Genomic DNA, 18,609 nt, shown 5'->3' on the forward strand with positions numbered 1-18,609 from the left:
TGATTTGAAGAGTTTGGTTAATTAAGGTATCAATGAGGATGTGGTGAACTATCTTGAGTGATTTGAATGTCCTGCCATCACAGGAGCCCAGACCTACCTCTGGACTAATTATTGAGAGAAGATTGTGAGCGAACAATGATTGGGAAATAGGAATCTCTAAGGTGTCCTTGGGTAGAAAGAACTTCTCCTCCAATAAGTACTTATATGTGTATGAGTGTGTTTAGCATTGATAATACTATTTTTCTTTTCCCCCAATTCTTTAGTATTGAAGTTTTTCTTAGAAACAAGGTTGGGGGGACTTCCCTGGTGGTCCAGCAGATAAGTCTCCGTGCTCCCAATGCAGGGGACCCAGGTTCGATCCCTGGTCAGGGAACTAGATCCTGCATGCCGCAGCTAAGACCCGGTGCAGCCAGATAAATAAATAAATATTTTAAAAAATAAAAGAAACAATGTGGGGATTTTACTAAATTATGATTTGAGGACTATCTTATTTTATGATACTATGAAAGATTGTCCCCTAGTTTGTCTGTTAATTTGCCATTAAGACCTCTATATCTTATCTCCTTTCCTTGTTCTCCAATAAACATGGAATTTTTGTACCATTAGCTATATTCCAACACACAAAACTTTAAGAAAAAAAGCTTCCTCTTAACCTTCCTCAGAAAAAAAATAAAAAAGAAAAGAAAAGAAAAGAAAATATGGATTATTAGGCACAATGACAGGTAATATATAAAATATAAACATAGCTGTTGCCCCAGGGAGCTTATAATTGGAATCATAATGCATATTGAAATAGTTTATCAGGCTAAAGACTATATTAATTGGCAAAAACAGAATACTACTTTCTTTCAAAATTATAAGTACTGAAAATTATTAACCAATCCCTAGATTCTATTTACTACTCCTAAGAAAGCACTGCCAATCTTTCATTATTTATTCTAATACCAATGTTAAGTATTGAATAAGTTGATTTGGTAATGATCAGAAGAGATTGAGATCAAGCATTTAAATTAGCACCTACACTATTGGAAGTGATGTGAATGTAAAGATCCAATAAGATGAAGGGACTATTTTTAAAATGTACGTGCACCTGACACAAACTGAGATTAACATATGTAACCTATGTCACTACAGTCTTTATCCTTCCTCCACTCCCATCTTGGAGAAGGGTGATCATCTAAAATTAACCTATTTGCATACAGTTTTTCTTAGAAATATAATACTAACAGAGGTAATTCTTTTTCTTTATGTTTCAGAAGAGCAAAATCTGAAGAAGTATGGTGAGATAAAGCTAATGCAAACTATCAAATCTTAGAAAATGTAGGCTTCTGTCTTAGGTAGCTTAAGACAGTTGAAACAACCTGTCTTATTTTTAGAGTTTAATCTTTTTTTTTTTTTTTTTTTTTTGCAGTACGCAGACCTCTCACTGTTGTGGCCTTTCCCGTTGCGGAGCACAGGCTCCGGACGCGCAGTCTCAGTGGCCATGACTCACGGGTCCAGCCACTCCACGGCATGTGGGACCTTCCCTGACCGGGGCACGAACCAGTGTCCCCTGCATCGGCAGGCGAACTCTCAACCACCGCGCCACCAGGGAAGCCCTAGAGTCTATTCTTGAAATGTATACTAAAATGCTTAAATTCATAGGTAGAACTGTTTCAAAAGAGATACATTCATAGAAGCTTTACTATTGACTTACTTTTAACATTATGATCTTTAGCACTTTTCTAGAATTTCATTTGGTTTCATTTTCTTGAGTATTAAAGGCATTCCACAACTATTAAACAGTCAACTAGTTTAAGTTTAATGAATACCTGATTAAAGTTAAATATTCACTAAAATAAAAACAATTATGATGTTTGATGTCCACATAGCATCCCTCCAGGGACTATCTCCAGAATGAGGACTGAAATAGGGAAACAGTCACCATGATAACCAGCAGACAAACTGTACGAGGTAATTTAAAACCAGCTCTCAGAACCTGGATTCAGAGGCAGATACCCAAGTGGGTACCACTCCTGTTACAAATAACAACTGCAGTCTCAGAATAAAATGAACTTTGGATCCCCCCATGCTGGACTCCTTTCCTTAGCTGTTACTCCGCACATGGAAGGTGGGTAAGTGACAGTGATGAACTGCACATAGTTTGTGAAGAGTTGGTAAACTGGGACAATAGCAGGGGACAGCTTTACAGTTTCAAAAGCCTCTTAACATTCTCTGTTTCAAGTTCATCATTGCCATTAGGGTGAATTATCTATCTCCAGACCAAATTATTATACAAGCCAGTCTGCAGTGGAACACTCTGGAGAAGATTTAAATTCAAAAAGAAGTTCTGTAGAAAAGAGTGGCAAATTTGTATAAAAGAGATATTTTGAGGGACTTCCCTGGTGGCGCAGTGGTTAAGAATCCTTCTGCCAATTCAGGGGACACGGGTTCGAGCCCTGGTCTGGGAAGATCCCACATGCCTCAGAGCAACTAAGCCCGTGCGCCACAACTACTGAAGACTGCGCACCTAGAGCCCGTGCTCCGCAGCAAGAGAAGCCACCGCGACGAGAAGCCTGCGCGCCGCAACGAAGAGTAGCCCCCGCTCACCGCAACTAGAGAAAGCCCGCGCACAGCAACAAAGACCCAACGCAGCCACAAATAAATAGATAAATAAATAAATAAATTTGTAAAAAGAAAAAAAGAAAGAAAGAAATACTTTGAAAAGCTAGTGAGGGTGAAGGGTTAAGACCCAAGGCCAGACTCAAACAACAGAAGATGGCTATAAAACTATTACCCATCTATGAGGAGAAGTCAGGTTGCTCCTAAGAGGGAAAAAGGACGAAAAGAGGGGAGGAGAAGGAGTAGGATAAGAAAAAGAGAGGCAAGCAAGATGACGCAATGCAGGCCAGTCCAACCCTGAATATTTGTGGATTTGGGCAGGGATGTGGCTTTTCCTGTTTGGCTCAGGAAAGCCGGTTGTGCAACTCTGGCAGTGATGTCATGTTGCTAGCTGGAAATAATCCATGGTAGGAGAATTTATACCACAGAAATTGGTGAGCACTACAAATTGGGGTCACCAACCCTACCCTTCCTCTGAGAGTCTATTTCACAGAACACCTCTGCGTCCGGAGCAAGAGTATACAGGCACACCCTCAGGGATGTTGTGGGTTTGGTTGCAGACCATCACAGTAAAGCAAATATTGCAATAAAGTGAGTCACACGAATTTTTTGGTTTCCCAGTGCATATAAAAGATATGTTTACCCTATATTATAGTCTGTTAAGTATGCAATAACATTATGTCTAAAAAAATGTACATACCTCAATTTAAAAATACTTTATTGCTAAAAAATGCTAACCATCACCTGACAACCCACAAGCCTTCAACTGGTTTAAAAAGAAAATGTAATATCTGTGAAGTGCTATAAAGTGAAGCACAATAAAACGAGATATGCCTGTAAGTAGAAGCCAGTATAACATATGTCTAAACATTTAAAAGCTATAAAAACATAAATAAAATGTTTGACCTTCCTACTTTTGACAAGTATACATTTAGAATGACCTGAAAGGTTAGGTTCAAATTTAGCTTTCTCAGACTCCTTGGGGTTCTACAGCAGAATATAGAGACAGCTGGCTCCCTGGCTGCCGCTCTCTGGCCTAGAGCCAGTTCCTCTTCTATTTCTACCCATTGCCCCATCCCACTCTGCAAAGGCTTTGTGCCCACATGTGGCCAAACTAAACTGCATATCTAGACATATCTACACCCTCTCTATAAAACGTGTGTCCCTTTGGCACCCTTGGGGACTATGGGTATGTACTCCCACTGGGCAGTCTTCCCTTGGGAGGACTGAGTCAGGAAACAGGCTGCACAGCTCCTGAAGGGCTGGTTCAGGGCTGTTTGGGCAGATAATTCTGGGCTCTCAGGCAGCCTGAACATGATATAGAAGGGAGTGGTGCTGGACCCAGGTGAGCATGTCTTCCAGGCCCAATGGATTCCTTGCCCTGTAGGGAGGGTCAGAGGTCAGAGTAAGGCTCTCTAAAGCACGGAGCCCAGCACGGGTGATTTTCCTATAGGTCTGAGGATGCTATTATGCTGGCATTGCACAACGACCCTCTCTATGGATCCTTCAAATTCCAAGTAGATTCTAGAAAAATTATGAAATGCCTGGGTTACTAGATTTTTTCCCCCTGAAAACTGGAGAAGGAATGAGTGCTGAGTCCTTGGTGGATGCAGAATGAAACAGAGGCCATACATCTGGCCATGATGAGCATGAGAGGCTAGAGTTTTCAGCTGACATTTGACTTCAGAATATTGAGTTCCAAGTAAAACATTATTTCCTCTACCTGTGCTTCCGTTCCTGCTCTCTCAGGGGCCTTAGTCCACCAACCATCTTCTCCTGCACATCCTCCACCCTAACCCTCTGATGGATCCTTCCCATCAGTGTTTACATAAGCTCACATTTCTCTCATGTGAACTCAACACAAAATAACAACTTCCTTAGACTGGTCCTCCTCTATCAGCTCTTGTCCTATTTCTTTCCTCATACTCAGAGCCAAAATTCTTGAAAAGTTGACTCTATTTCTTTTATTAACTCCCACCTTAAATCCACTGCAGTCTGGCTCCTGCTCTCACTGCACCATCCAAATTCATCCCTCTCTCTGGGATCTGGAACTATTAACTGCTCTCTCATTCCTGATAGGTCCCCTCTTTGGCTTCCAGGAAATCAGTGTTCTGGTTAATTCCTAATACCCCTCCGCCTCGCCATCTCCTCCGCAGGTTCCTCTTCTTCCCTCATCCATTAAATGCCTGCTCTCTTTAAAGCTCTGGCCTAGTCCTTCTGATTTGCTCACTTCATACCCTCTCCTAAGGTAATCTCCATATGTGGATGAGTCCCAAACCTTTATCCCGAAACCAGATCTCTCTCTTCTGATTTCTAAGCCTGAATATTTCACTCTGGATCTACCTGGAAATCTTGCAGTCACCTCAAACTCAACATATCCTAAAGTGAACTCATCCTTTTGTCTCTTCACTTAGAAAATGCCATTCTGTCCCCCAGTTGCCCAAGCCAGACACCTGAGTTATTCTTGGTGTCTCCCTTTCTCTCCCTGAGCTCAGACTGGGCATGTTGCAAACTAAACTAAGTCTAACTGGCTGTTAACAACTGTTAGATTCTTACTGGGAGATGTTGAAGACCTCCCACGGTTAAAGGTAGGTGAAGACTTCATGTCTTTAAACTTAGAAGTCACTAAAAGTTGGCATGTTACTCTAGTATCAACCCTCAGACTAAATTCTGCTCTGCCTGTCATTATTAGCAAGCAGGTACCCTGTTTCTATAAGTTCAGCTCAATCCATTAGGTACTAGTTGAGGTATTAGTTGAGGTAAGGCAAAGCTGTTGCAGCAAAGAGATCCAACAGTAGTACAGTAGTTTAAAGCAAGGGTCGAAAGGGAACGTTTCAAGTCAGTTGGTGGCCTCTATTCCATGCAGTTATGCAGAGACTCAGGTTCCTTCTAACATGATGTTCCACCATCTCCAGGGCCTCGTTGCCTGCATGGCCAAGGCCCTAGCTACCCAAATGGCAAGAAGGGAAAAGAACATGGAGGAGGCATACTCATGGTCTTAAGGCTTAGGCCCAAAAATCTAGGCTCACATTCTCTTACATTCCATCAGACAAAACATAGCTGTGTGACTATAGCTGTCCATTAGGTGGGCCGTAAGTATGGTGTAGTCATGCACCTACGAAGAAGGCAGAATGGATTTTTTCATAGATGACCAGTTGTCACCACTGCTGGCCTATTGCCAAATATCTTGCATGAAAGGGTTAATCTAGGCAGGTTCAATAATATTCTAGAGGCAAGTGCAACTCACTCACTAGTTAGAACAGGTAGCAGAAACTTCAGGTCTAGAACAGAGCCAGAGCCAAAGAAACTACTCTGAAAGACATAGTCTGCTGGGCTCATAAATTCATATATTCCTGTACATATAAGTGCAGAAGTGCCTCTACAGTACTGATAGTTAATATATACTACTTAAACACTGCTCATTTTTCAATTAAAATTATTTCTATTGTTTCTTAAGCTTATTAACAATTAGCATATTGAGATAGAAATAGTTGAACCACTTGTAATAAGTCCTCTGGAATGTGGAGACTTGATAAAGGCATTTCAAATATATTCTGGGGAGTAAATTCCTGATGAGGGGCTTTCACATGCTTAATTACTATCCCTAGATTAAAACTAACAAACACATGTATATCACATTGTCCATGCTCTTGATACATAATGCAAACATTATACACAAGTGCGTGCACACACACACAATACAGGAGACTAGATATCAGAATAAAGGTGATGCCCTGAACCTAGATGGCAGAGTAGAAGGACGTGCTCTCACTCCCTCTTGCGAGAACACCAAAATCACAACTGGCTGCTGGACAATCATCGACAGGAAGACACTGGAACTCACCAAAAAATATACCCCACATCCAACGACAAAGGAGAAGCCACAATGAGATGGTAAGAGGGGTGCAATCACAGTAAAATCAAATCCCATAACTGCTGGGGGGGGTGACTCACAGACTGGAGAACACTTATACCACAGAATACCACCCATTGGAGTGAAGGTTCTGAGCCCCACATCAGGCTTCCCAACCTGGGATTCTGGCAATGGGAAGAAAAATTCCTAGAGAATCACACTTTGAAGGCTAGCAGAATTTGATTGCAGGACTTCGACAGGACTGGGAGAAACAGAGACTCCACTCTTGGAGAGCGCACACAAAGCAATGTGCCCATCAGGACTCAGGGGAAGGAGCAGTGACCCCAGGGAAGACTGAATCAGATTGACCTGCTAGTGTTGGGGGGTCTCCTGCAGAGGCAGGGGGTCATTGTGGCTCACCATGGGGACAAGGACACTGGCAGCAGAAGTTCTGGGAGGTACTCCTTGGCATGAGCCATCCCAGACTCCGCCATTAGCCCCAGCAAAGAGCCCAGGTAGGCTCCAATGTTGGGTTATCTCAGACCAGACAACCAACAGGGAGGGAACACAGCCCCACCCAACATCAGTCAAGAAGATTAAAGTTTTACTAAGCTCTGCCCACCAGAGCAACAGTCAGCTCTACCCACCACCAGTCCCTCCCATCAGGAAACTTGCACAAGCCTCTTAGATAGCCTCGTCCACCAGATGGGAGAAAGCAGAAGCAAGAAGAACTACAATTCTGCAGCCTGTGGAACAAAATCCACATTCACAGAAAGACAGACAAGGTGAAAAGGCAGAGGACTATGTAACAGATGAAGGAACAAGATAAAACCCCAGAAAAACAACTGAATGAAGTGGAGATAGGCAACCTTCCAGAAAAAGAATTCAGAATAATGATAGTGAAGATGATCCAGGACCTCAGAAAAAGAATGGAGGCAAAGATCGAGAAGATGAAAGAAATGTTTAACAAATACGTAGAAGAATTAAAGAACAAACAAACAGAGATGAACAATACAATAACTGAAATGAAAACTACACTAGAAGGAATAAATAGCAGGATAACTGAGGCAGAAGAACGGATAAGTGACCTGGAAGACAGAATGGTGGAATTCACTGCTATGGAACATATTAAAGAAAAATGAATGAAAAGAAATGAAGAGAGCTTATGAGACTTCTGGGACAACATTAAACGCAACAAAATTCGCATTATACGGGTACCAGAAGGAGAAGAGAGAGAGAGAGGATCCGAGAAAATATTTGAAGAGATTATAGTCAAAAACTTCCCTAACATGGGAAAGGAAATAGCCACCCTAGTCCAGGAAGGGCAAGGAATCCCACACAGGATAAACCCAAGGAGAAACATGCCAAGACACATAGTAATCAAATTGGCAAATATTAGAGACAAAGAAAAATTATTGAAAGCAGCAAGGGAAAAATGACAAATAACATATAGGAGAACTCCCATAAGGTTAACAGCTGATTTCTCAGCAGAAACTCTATAAGCCAGAAGGGAGTGGCATGATATACTTAAAGTGATGAAAGGGAAGAACCTACAACCAAGATTACTCTACCTGGCAATGATCTCATTCAGATTCAATGGAGAAATCAAAAGCTTTACAGACAAGCAAAAGCTAAGAGAATTCAACACCACCAAACCAGCTCTACAACAAATGCTAAAGGAATTTCTCTAAGTGGGAAACACAAGAGAAGAAAAGGACCGTCAAAAACAACTCCAAAACAGTTAAGAAAATGGTCATAGAAACATACATATTGATAATTACCTTAAACGTGAATGGATTAAATGCTCCAACCAAAAGACACAGGCTTCCTGAATGCATACAAAACAAGACCCATATATATGCTGTCTACAAGAGACCCACTTCAGACCTAGGGACACATACAGACTGAAAGTGAGGAGATGGAAAAAGATATTCCATGCAAATGGAAATCAAAAGAAAGCTGGAGTAGCTATACTGCTATCAGATAAAATAGACTTTAAAAAAAAGAATGTTACAAGAGACAAGGAAGGACACTACGTAATGATCAAGGGATCAATCTAAGAAGAAGATATAACAATTATAAATATATATGCACCCAACATAGGAGGACCTCAATACATAAGGCAACTGCTAACAGCTATAAAAGAGGAAATCAACAGTGACACAGTAGTAGTGGGGGACTTTAACACCTCACTTACACCAATGGACAGATCATCCAAGATGAAAATAAATGAGGAAACAGAAGCTTTAAATGACACAATAGACCAGATAGATTTAGTTGATATTTATAGGACATTCCAACCCAAAACAGCAGATTACACTTTCATCTCCAGTGTGTACGGAACATTCTCCAGGAGAGATCACATCTTGGGTCACAAATCAAGCCTCAGTAAACTTAACAAAATTGAAATCATATCAAGCATCTTTTGTGACCACAACACTATGAGACTAGAAATGATTTAAGGGAAAAAAAACGTAAAAACACAAACACATGGAGGGTAAACAATACATCACTAAACAACCAAGAGATCACTGTGAAATCAAAGAGGAAATCAGAAAATACCTAGAGACAAATGATAATGAAAACACGACGATCCAACCTATGGGATGAAGCAAAAGCAGTTCTAAGAGGGAATTTTATAGCTATACAAGCCTACCTCAAGAAACAAGAAAAATCTCAAATAAACAATATAACCTTACACTTAAAGGAACTAGAGAAAGAAGAATGAACAAAACCCAAAGTTAGCAGAAGGAAAGAAATCGTAAAGACCAGAGCAGAAATAAATGAAACAGAAACAAAGAAAACAGTAGCAAATATCAATAAAACTAAAAGCTTGTTCTTTGAGAAGATAAACAAAATTGATAAACCATTAGCCAGACTCATCAAGAAAAAGAGGGAGAGGACTCAAATCATAAAATTAGAAATGAGAAAGGAGAAGTTACAACAGACACCGCAGAAATACAAAGCATCCTAAGAGATTACTACAAGCAACTCTATGCCAATAAAATGGACAACCTGGAAGAAATGGACACATTCTTAGAAAGGTATAACCTTCCAAGACTGAGCCAGGTAGAAATAGAAAATATGAACAGACCAATCACAAGTAATGAAATTGAACCTGTGGTTAAAAATCTTCCAACAAACAAAAGTCCAGGACCAGATGGTTTCACAGGTGAATTCTATCAAACATTTAGAGAAGAGTTAGCACCCATCCTTCTCAAACTCTTCCAAAAATTTGCAGAGGAAGGAACACTCCCAAACTCATCCTATGAGGCCACCCTCAGCCTGATACCAAAACCAGACAAAGATACTACAAAAAAAGAATATTACAGGCCAATATCACTGATAAATATAGATGCAAAAATCCTCAACAAAATACTAGCAACCAGAATCCAACAACACACTAAAAGGATCATACACCATGATCAAGTGGGATTTATCCCAGGAATGCAAGGATTCTTCAATATATGCAAGTCAATCAATGTGATACACCCTATTAACAAACTGAAGAATAAAAGCTGTATGATCATCTCAATAGATGCAGAAAAAGCTTTTGACAAAATTCAACACCAAATTATGACATAAACTCTCCAGAAAGTGGGCAGAGAGAGAACCTACTTCAACATAATAAAGGCTGTATATGACAGACCCACAGCAAACATCATTCTCAATGGTGTAAAACTGAAAGCATTTCCTGTAAGATCAGGAACAAGACAAGGATGTCCACCCTCACTACTATTATTCATCATAGTTTTGGAAGTCCTAGCCATGGCAATCAAAGAAGAAAAAGAGATAAAAGGAATACAAGTTGGAAAAGAAGAAGTAAAACTGTCCTTGTCTGCAGATGACATGATACTATACATAGAGAATCCTAAAGATGCCACCAGAACACTACTAGAGCTAATTAATGAATTTGGTAAAGTTGCAGGATACAAAATTAATGCACAGAAATCTCTTGAATTCCTATACACTAATGATGAAAAATCTGAAAGAGAAATTAATGAAACGCTCCCATTTACCATTGCAACACACAGCATAAAATACCTAGGGATAAACCTACCTAGGGAGACAAAAGACCTGTATGCAGAAAACTATAAGACACTAATGAAAGAAATTAAAGATGATAGCAACAGATGGAGAGATATACCATGTTCTTGGATTGGAGGAATCAATATTGTGAAAATCACTATACTACCCAAAGCAATCTACAGATTCAATGCAATCCCTATCAAATTACCAATGGCATTTTTTATGGAACTAGAACAAAAAATCTTAAAATTTGTATGGAGACACAAAAGACCCCCATTAGCCAAAGCAGTCTTGAGGGGAGAAAATGGAGCTGGAGGAATCAGACTCCCTGACTTCATACTATACTACAAAGCTACAGTAATGAAGACAATACGGTACTGGCACAAAAACAGAAACAGAGATCAATGGAACAAAATAGAAACCCAGAGGTAAACCTATGCACCTATGGTCAACTAATCTATGACAAAGGATGCAATGATATACAATGGAGAAAAGACAGTCTCTTCAATAAGTGGTGCTGGGAAAACTGGACAGCTACATGTAAAAGAGTGAAATTAGAACATTCCCTAACACCATACATAGAAATAAATGCAAAATGGATTAGAGACCTAAATGTAAGACCGGACACTATAAAACTCTTAGAGGAAAACATAGGAAGAACACTCTTTGACATAAATCACAGCAAGATGATTTTTGATCCACCTCCTAGAGTAATGGAAATAAAAACAAAAATAAACAAATGGGACCTAATGAAACTTCAAAGCTTTTGCACAGCAAAGGAAACCATAAAGAATATGAAAAGACAACCCTCAGAATGGGAGAAAATATTTGCAGACAATTCAACAGACAAAGGATTAATCTCCAAAATATATGAACAGTTCATGCAGCATAATATTAAAAAATAAACAACCCAATCCAAAAATGGGCAGAAGATCTAAATAGACATTTCTCCAAAGAAGACATACAGATGGCCAAGAAGCACAAGAAAAGCTGCTCAACATCACTAATTATTAGAGAAATGTCAATCAAAACTACAATGAGGTATCACCTCGCACCAGTTAGAATGGGTATCATCAGAAAATCTACAAACAACAAATGCTGGAGAGGGTGTGGAGAAAAGGGAACCCTCTAACACTGTTGGTGGGAATGTAAATTGATACAGCCACTATGGAGAACAGAATGGAGGTTCCTGGAAAAACTAAACATAGAATTACCATATGATCCAGCAATCCCACTGCTGAGCATATACCCAGAGAAAACCATAATTCAAAAAGACACATGCATCCCAATGTTCATTGCAGCACTATTTACAATAGCCAGGTCATGGAAGTAACCTAAATGCCCATCGACAGATGAATGGATAAAGAAGATGTGGTAAATATATACAATGGAATATTACTCAGCCACAAAAAGGAATGAAATTGGGTCATTTGTAGAGACGTTGGTGGATCTAGGGAGTGTCATACAGAGTGAAGTAAGTCAGAAAGAGAAAAACAAATATTATATATTAACGCATATATGTGGAACCTAGAAAAATGGTACAGATGAACCAGTTTGCAGGGCAGAAATTGAGACACAGATGTAGAGAACAAACATATGGACACGAGGGGTAAAGTGGCGCGAGTGTGGTGGTGGTGGGATGAATTGGGAGATTGGGATTGACATGTATACACTGATGTGTATAAAACTGATGACTAATAAGAACTGCTGTATAAAAAAATAAATAAAATAAAATTGAAAAAAAGGGGAAAAAACAGGATAAAGATGATAATTATCAGGTAGGGTTCATTCTGTCCAGTATCAACATACAAATTTTCCCAGAGAGATTCTGTAATTCAGGATCTTATGAAGAAGACAAAGGTATTGAAAAATGATTGAATCCATTCTGTACTTTACACAATTCTAAAAGTCCATATGTCAATTTCTGGTTCCCCTTTCTAAGGAACCGGCCATAAAAGCTAACCTCTGTGCCAGGGGAATATTTTCAGGATGACCTTGATCCCCTTTATGGGGTTCCACACTTATCTCACACCATTTGGGGATTTCCACTTCCTGTTTCTAGATCTTTATTATAAATTAAAGTGGTTCTTATTTTTTTGCATCAGTCCTAGCTCAAATTACAGGACCACTGATACAGTCCTTCTCAATTCCTTTGTGTGTGACTGTGTTATTGCCTGTGAAAGGGCAATATGACTGACAGTTAAAGCAAGGACTCTGGGGCTTCCTTGGTGGCGCAGTGGTTGAGAGTCCGCCTGCCGATGCAGGGGACACGGGTTCGTGCCCCTGTCCAGGAAGATCCCACATGCCGCGGAGTGGCTGGGCCCGTGAGCCATGGCCACTGTGCCTGCATATCCGGAGCCTGTGTTCCGCAACAGGAGAGGCCACAACAGTGAGAGGCCCGCGTACTGCAAAAAAAAAAAAAAAAAAAAGAGTGACAGAGATTTCCAAGAATGTAGGTGCCTTAGTGAAGAGACTTGTCTCCTGGGTCTTTTCCTGGAACATAGCTGGGAGGTGGATGTACAGAGTGCATGTGATAAATCAGGTCCAACATTCCTATCTCCTTAAGCCTTTGCATTCCCTCCTCCACATTATGCCAGGAAAGCTTTCCGGTAAGTGCACTCATATCAATACATTTGGCCTGACCTAGTGTTATATTCCACTCTTCTGGTTTTAACATCTTTAGAATAAACTCCTACATGGGAGATATATTAGAAAAGTGTGGCAGTTCTTTCAGGGGGTAAAGTATTTCTTCCTGGGTCATAATGTGTACCTGTCCTGTGGGAACATGCTGAGGTTTAACCTTAGTTATGCATCTAGTCACAAAACTGGGCTGGGTCTTCAGGAAAATGAAAGACCCATTTCAAGACATCTGCCTCAGATGAGGTTTTCACAGGTATTTAAGCAAAGGAAGGCTAGTTGGCTTGGACTTAGTTTGCAAGCTTCTCTCGTACAAAAGAGAGGCTTAGAAACTGTAAGTTCCACCATTGTTTTAATTCAGCAATCCAAACAATTAAATTTTATGTTTAATTTTCAGTAGTACCAGCTCTCTGGGTAAAAGGAAAAGATTCTTTAAGGGCTGTCATGGGAGCTTTCTGGTTCTCCAACTGTGACTTGAGCTGAGAGTTCAAAGATTTGAGTTTGTCATTTTCTTTCTGTAAGTACTCAAGCGAACTCAGAAAAATTGATCTCACACCACATCCCTTATCGTCATCACTGACTGCTGTCACAGGCAGGTGCAGCAACCACTTGGGATGCTAAGACATTTGCTTCAGTTTGCACTTCATTACAATCAAACACAGGTGATAGTTTGATTGTGCTATCCCAGCATGCCAGGAACCACTAGCTTCCCATATCCCATTGGCAAGGAGTTCAACACTGTGCTCAAATGCAAGGGCATCAGCAAACAAACTGCCCAATCCCATTTTTACAGGTCTACCTCTTAGGGCTGCTCGCAGTACTGATTCTGTAACAGACTGCAGCAGTGAGAGTCTAAGCATAATATGAACAGGGAAAGTTTAATATAAAGAACTATTAAGTATAACAGGGTGATAACTATGAGAGGTAAAGAGAACTCTAAAGAATACCCTAGGGCTTCCCTGGTGGCGCAGTGGTTGAGAGTCCGCCTGAAGATGCAGCGGACATGGGTTTGTGCCCCGGTCCGGGGAGATCCCACATGCTGCGGAGCGGCTGGGACCGTGAGCCATGGCCACTGAGCCTGCGCGTCCAGAGCCTGTGCTCCGCAATGGGAGAGGCCACAACAGTGAGAAGCCCGCGTACTGCAAAACAAATAAAAAATAAAAAAAAGAATACCCTAGGTCTGAGAAAAGTACCCAAGGAAGAAACAAACTTGGAATGTCTCCCTGTCCTTAAGCTGGAACTCAAACCTGTGGGGGAAGGAGTGGTTGTAGCCCACTGGATTGTAGCCCATGGCCAAGCTGCTGGGTGGCCCTCAGCCAGATGGTCTATAGCCACCAGACAAGCAGGGAACACCCATCTGGGGAGAAGAAGGCTGAACTTGGCCGGGAAGCCATGGTCAGAATTGGCAAGAGGAAACATCCTCTGGGGTACACATGGGCAAGGATGGCAAACACTCTGGAGTACAGAAGGACAGGGGCTGGCACGTGGGCCTGTGCAGGGGTTATGGGCACAAGAACCCATTTTCCAGCTGGTAGTCATGAGGCCTGATGTCAGGAGGGCTGCAGCAAGGTGGTCGCCTAGCTGTGTAGGGACTGAGAGCTTACCTTTATGTGCACAGCTGGTGTGTTAATTTACTAGGGCTGCCATAACAAAGTCCCACAGACTATGTGGCTTAAACAACAGAAATTTATTTCCTCACAGTTCTGGAGGCTAGAAGGCTAGAAGTCCAAGAAAAAATTGTCACCAGGGTTGATTTCTTCTGAGACCTTTCTTCTTGGCTTGTAGATGGCCTTCCTCCAGTGTCTTCACATGGTTTGCCCTCTGTGTGATCTCCGCTTATACGGACACCAGTTATATCAGATTAGGGCCCCTCCTAATGACCTCATTTAACCTTAACTACCTTTTTAAAGGCCCTATCTCCAAATACAGTCACTTTCTAAGGTTCTGGGGATTTAGGACTTCAACTTATGAATTTTGGGGGAACTCAATTCAGCTCATAGCTGGGGAGAAGCATTACTGAAATCCTGACCACATGCTGCTGACAGCCACATGTAGAAACAAGAAGAAAATAGAAACGCACCTGAATCCGGAAAGGGAGCCCCTTCCTCCTGCAATGTCCCTCCAGCACCCTCTACTGACAAAGTTTAATATCATGCTCAATGCCAAGGAGAAATGCTTACAAGGGTCCAGCCCCATTATTGTAAAGCAGATAATGTGGGTTGAATTTAGACCTGAGAGGCAATAACTTGATAACAAGCACACCGGTTCTTCATTTCTGTGGGATTTCTTTTTTTTCTTTCTTTTTTTTTTTTTTTTTTTTTTTTGCGGTACGTGGGCCTCTCACTGTTGTGGCCTCTCCCGTTGTGGAGCACAGGCTCCGGATGCGCAGGCACAGAGGCCATGGCTCACGGGCCCAGCCATTCCGCAGCATGTGGGATCTTCCCGGACCGGGGCACGAACCCGCGTCCCCTGCATTGGCAGGCGGACTCTGAACCACTGCGCCACCAGGGAAGCCTCTCTGTGAGATTTCTGATGTTCTCTCGATAAATTGTCTGCTGAGATTGACCAGTTTGCAACTAAGAATTGGCACAGTTGTTTTGTTTTGCTTCCCGCTTTTTGACAGTAGTTGTGCATGATTGTATCTTCCAGTTATCTTTTTGGGATAAATAGACTAAACTTTCCCCAGTATATTATAATTTTGATAGGTATAAATTAAAGTGATCTGAATTCATAATGTGGCATGATAGTGGACTATGGAAACAAGACCAGAAATCCGGCAATCTGGTTGCTCCTTGTATCTGCTTGATTCATCCTTGTTTCAAGGTTGATATTCGTGCTGTTCCCTCTTCCTGGAACAGTCTTGCCACAGCTATTACACAGTCCTTCCATCACATCGTTTAAGCCTCTGTTCAACTGCCACTCAGAATTTCTTCCCTGGCGCTCTATCAAAAATAGTCTCCTTCCTGGGAAATTCCCTGGCAGTCCAGTGGTTAAGATTCCATGCTTCCAATGCAGGGGGTGCAGGTTCAATCCCTGGTCAGGGGACTAAGATACCACATGCCGTGTTGTGTGGCCAAAAGGAAAAAAAAATAGTCTCCTTGCCCCATAACTCTCTTTCCCTTTACCATGCTTTATTTTCTTTACAACTTACCACTATGTCAAATTATATTATTTTAAATAGTGTATGTATTTATTTACCTATGCATTTATTCACTTATTTATTTGTTATTAAAATGCAAGCTCTAGGAAGGTAGGGACACATCTTGTTCATTGAGGTATCCTCAGAACATAGAACAGTGCATAGCATACAGTAGGTATACGATAAATAATGATTAAATGAATGACTCTAGGTGTTGGAAAAAGGGTGGTTCTTCCGGAGCATAAATCTATATGTGGATGGATAAAATTTTAGCTTCTAGCTTAATTAGCATAACAACAATGTGATTGCATTTTGACTGTTTTCACCTTAACTTGATGAAAAGACTTCCATTCAGTTTTTGTGTGTGAGTGGTATAATTAACATACAGTAAAATTCATCTCTGTGTGTATGTACATTTCTCTGCATTTTGACAAATGTATACAATTGTGTAAAATCATTGCAATCAAGATACAGAACAGTTCCAGCTTTCCTCCAAACTCCCTCGTGCCTTTTTATAGTCAACCTCTCCCCTGACCGCCAGTTTCTAGCGACAACTGATTTGTTTTCTATCCCCATAGTTTTACCTTTACCAGGATATCATATAGATGGAATCCTACAGTACCCTGCTTTTGGAGTCTGGTTTCTTTCACTTGGTATAATGCGTTTGAGACCCATGCACGTGGCTGCCTCGATCAGTAATTTGTTCCTTTTTACCGCTGAGTAGTGTTCTATCATATATATGTGCCACAGATTATTTACCCTTTATCAGTTGAAGGACATTTGGGTTTTTTCCAGTTTGGGGCGATTATAAATTGAGCTACTGTAAACATTCATGTGCAGGTTTTTGTGTGAACCTGCTCCCTTTTCTCTTGGGTAAATGCCTAGGCATGGGATTGCTGGGTCAATTGGTAAAGGCAGAATTAACTCTAAGAAACTGCCACACTTTTTTCAAAAGTGGTGACACCGTTTGCACCTTCTAGCAGCAGCCTCACCACCATGTGTTAAAATGCAGCATGGCTCTGGAAATAAATAAGAAATCTGACCTTGTTGTTCCTTGAATCTGCTTGGTTTGTCCCTATTTCCAGGCTTCGCACTTGCTGTTCCTTCCTGCTGGAGCACATCCGCACCTGTTATTGTAATTTCATTCACATCTGACTCTGAAGGAGGGCCTACCTGTACACAAAATAAACACCAGCCAGGAATAAAACCGAGGCACTCAGAAACCCGAAGGCAGGGATGGGGAGAAATTATGAAACTGCATACCTTTTCCCTACGTTCTTTTGCACATCATGAGATCTTAACAATTTTCAGTTAGTAATTAATTAATTAGTGTTAAAAACTTTATTGTTTTCAGGAATTCCCTGGCGGTCCAGTGGTTAGGACTCCGTGCTTTCACTGCCGAGGGCCTGGGTTCAATCCCTGGTCAGAGAACTAAGAACAAGCTGCACAGCCAAAAAAAACTTTCTTGTTTTCAAGTGAATTTATTTAAAATATTCATTGAGTATTTATTATGTTATGTCAGAGACGTAAACTCATTCTTTTTTTTATTTTATTTTTTTTCTGTACGCGGGCCTCTCACTGTCGTGGTCTCTCCCATTGCGGAGCACAGGCTCCGGACGCACAGGCTCAGCGGCCATGGCTCACGGGCCCAGCCGCTCCGCGGCATGTGGGATCCTCCTGGACCAGGGCACGAACCCGTGTCCCCTGCATTGGCAGGCGGACTCTCAACCACTGCGCCACCAGGGAAGCCCGAGACAGATCATTTTTAAATCCATGAGAAGGGTACTATTATTAGCCCCATTTGAGAAACAGAACCACAGGGAGATCAGGTAACTGGCAGGTGTTAAAAGAGAGATTCAAACCCAGGCAAGCTGTCACCTGGACTTGCATTCTTAACCACTGCTCTACTGATGCCAATGAGGAGCTCTGGCGGTTCAGAGGACAGCTCAATAGAGCTCAAATAGTTGTTTTAGTTTCCTTGTTGATGCTGCAACAAATTACCACAAATTTAGTGACTTAAAACCACACAAATTTATGATCTTGCTATTCTGGAGGTCAGAAGTCCAAACTCAGTCTCACTGGGCTAAAGTCAAGGTGTCAGCAGGGCTGGTTCCCTCTAGGGGCTCAGAGGGGAGAATCTGTGTCCTTGTCTTTTTCAGCTTCTAAAGGCCACCTGCGTTTCTTGGCTTGCAAACCCTTTCTTGCCTCACTCTAACCTCTTGCTTCTGTCATCACATCTGCTACTATTGACTTTGACCTTCTTTCCTCCCTCTTGTAAAGATCTTTGTGATTACACTGCACCCACCCAGATAAACCAGGATAATTTCCCTTTCTCAAGGTCCTTCTCAAT

The sequence above is a fragment of the Globicephala melas genome, chromosome 5 (assembly GCF_963455315.2).
Source record: "Globicephala melas chromosome 5, mGloMel1.2, whole genome shotgun sequence".
NCBI lineage: Eukaryota > Metazoa > Chordata > Mammalia > Artiodactyla > Delphinidae > Globicephala > Globicephala melas.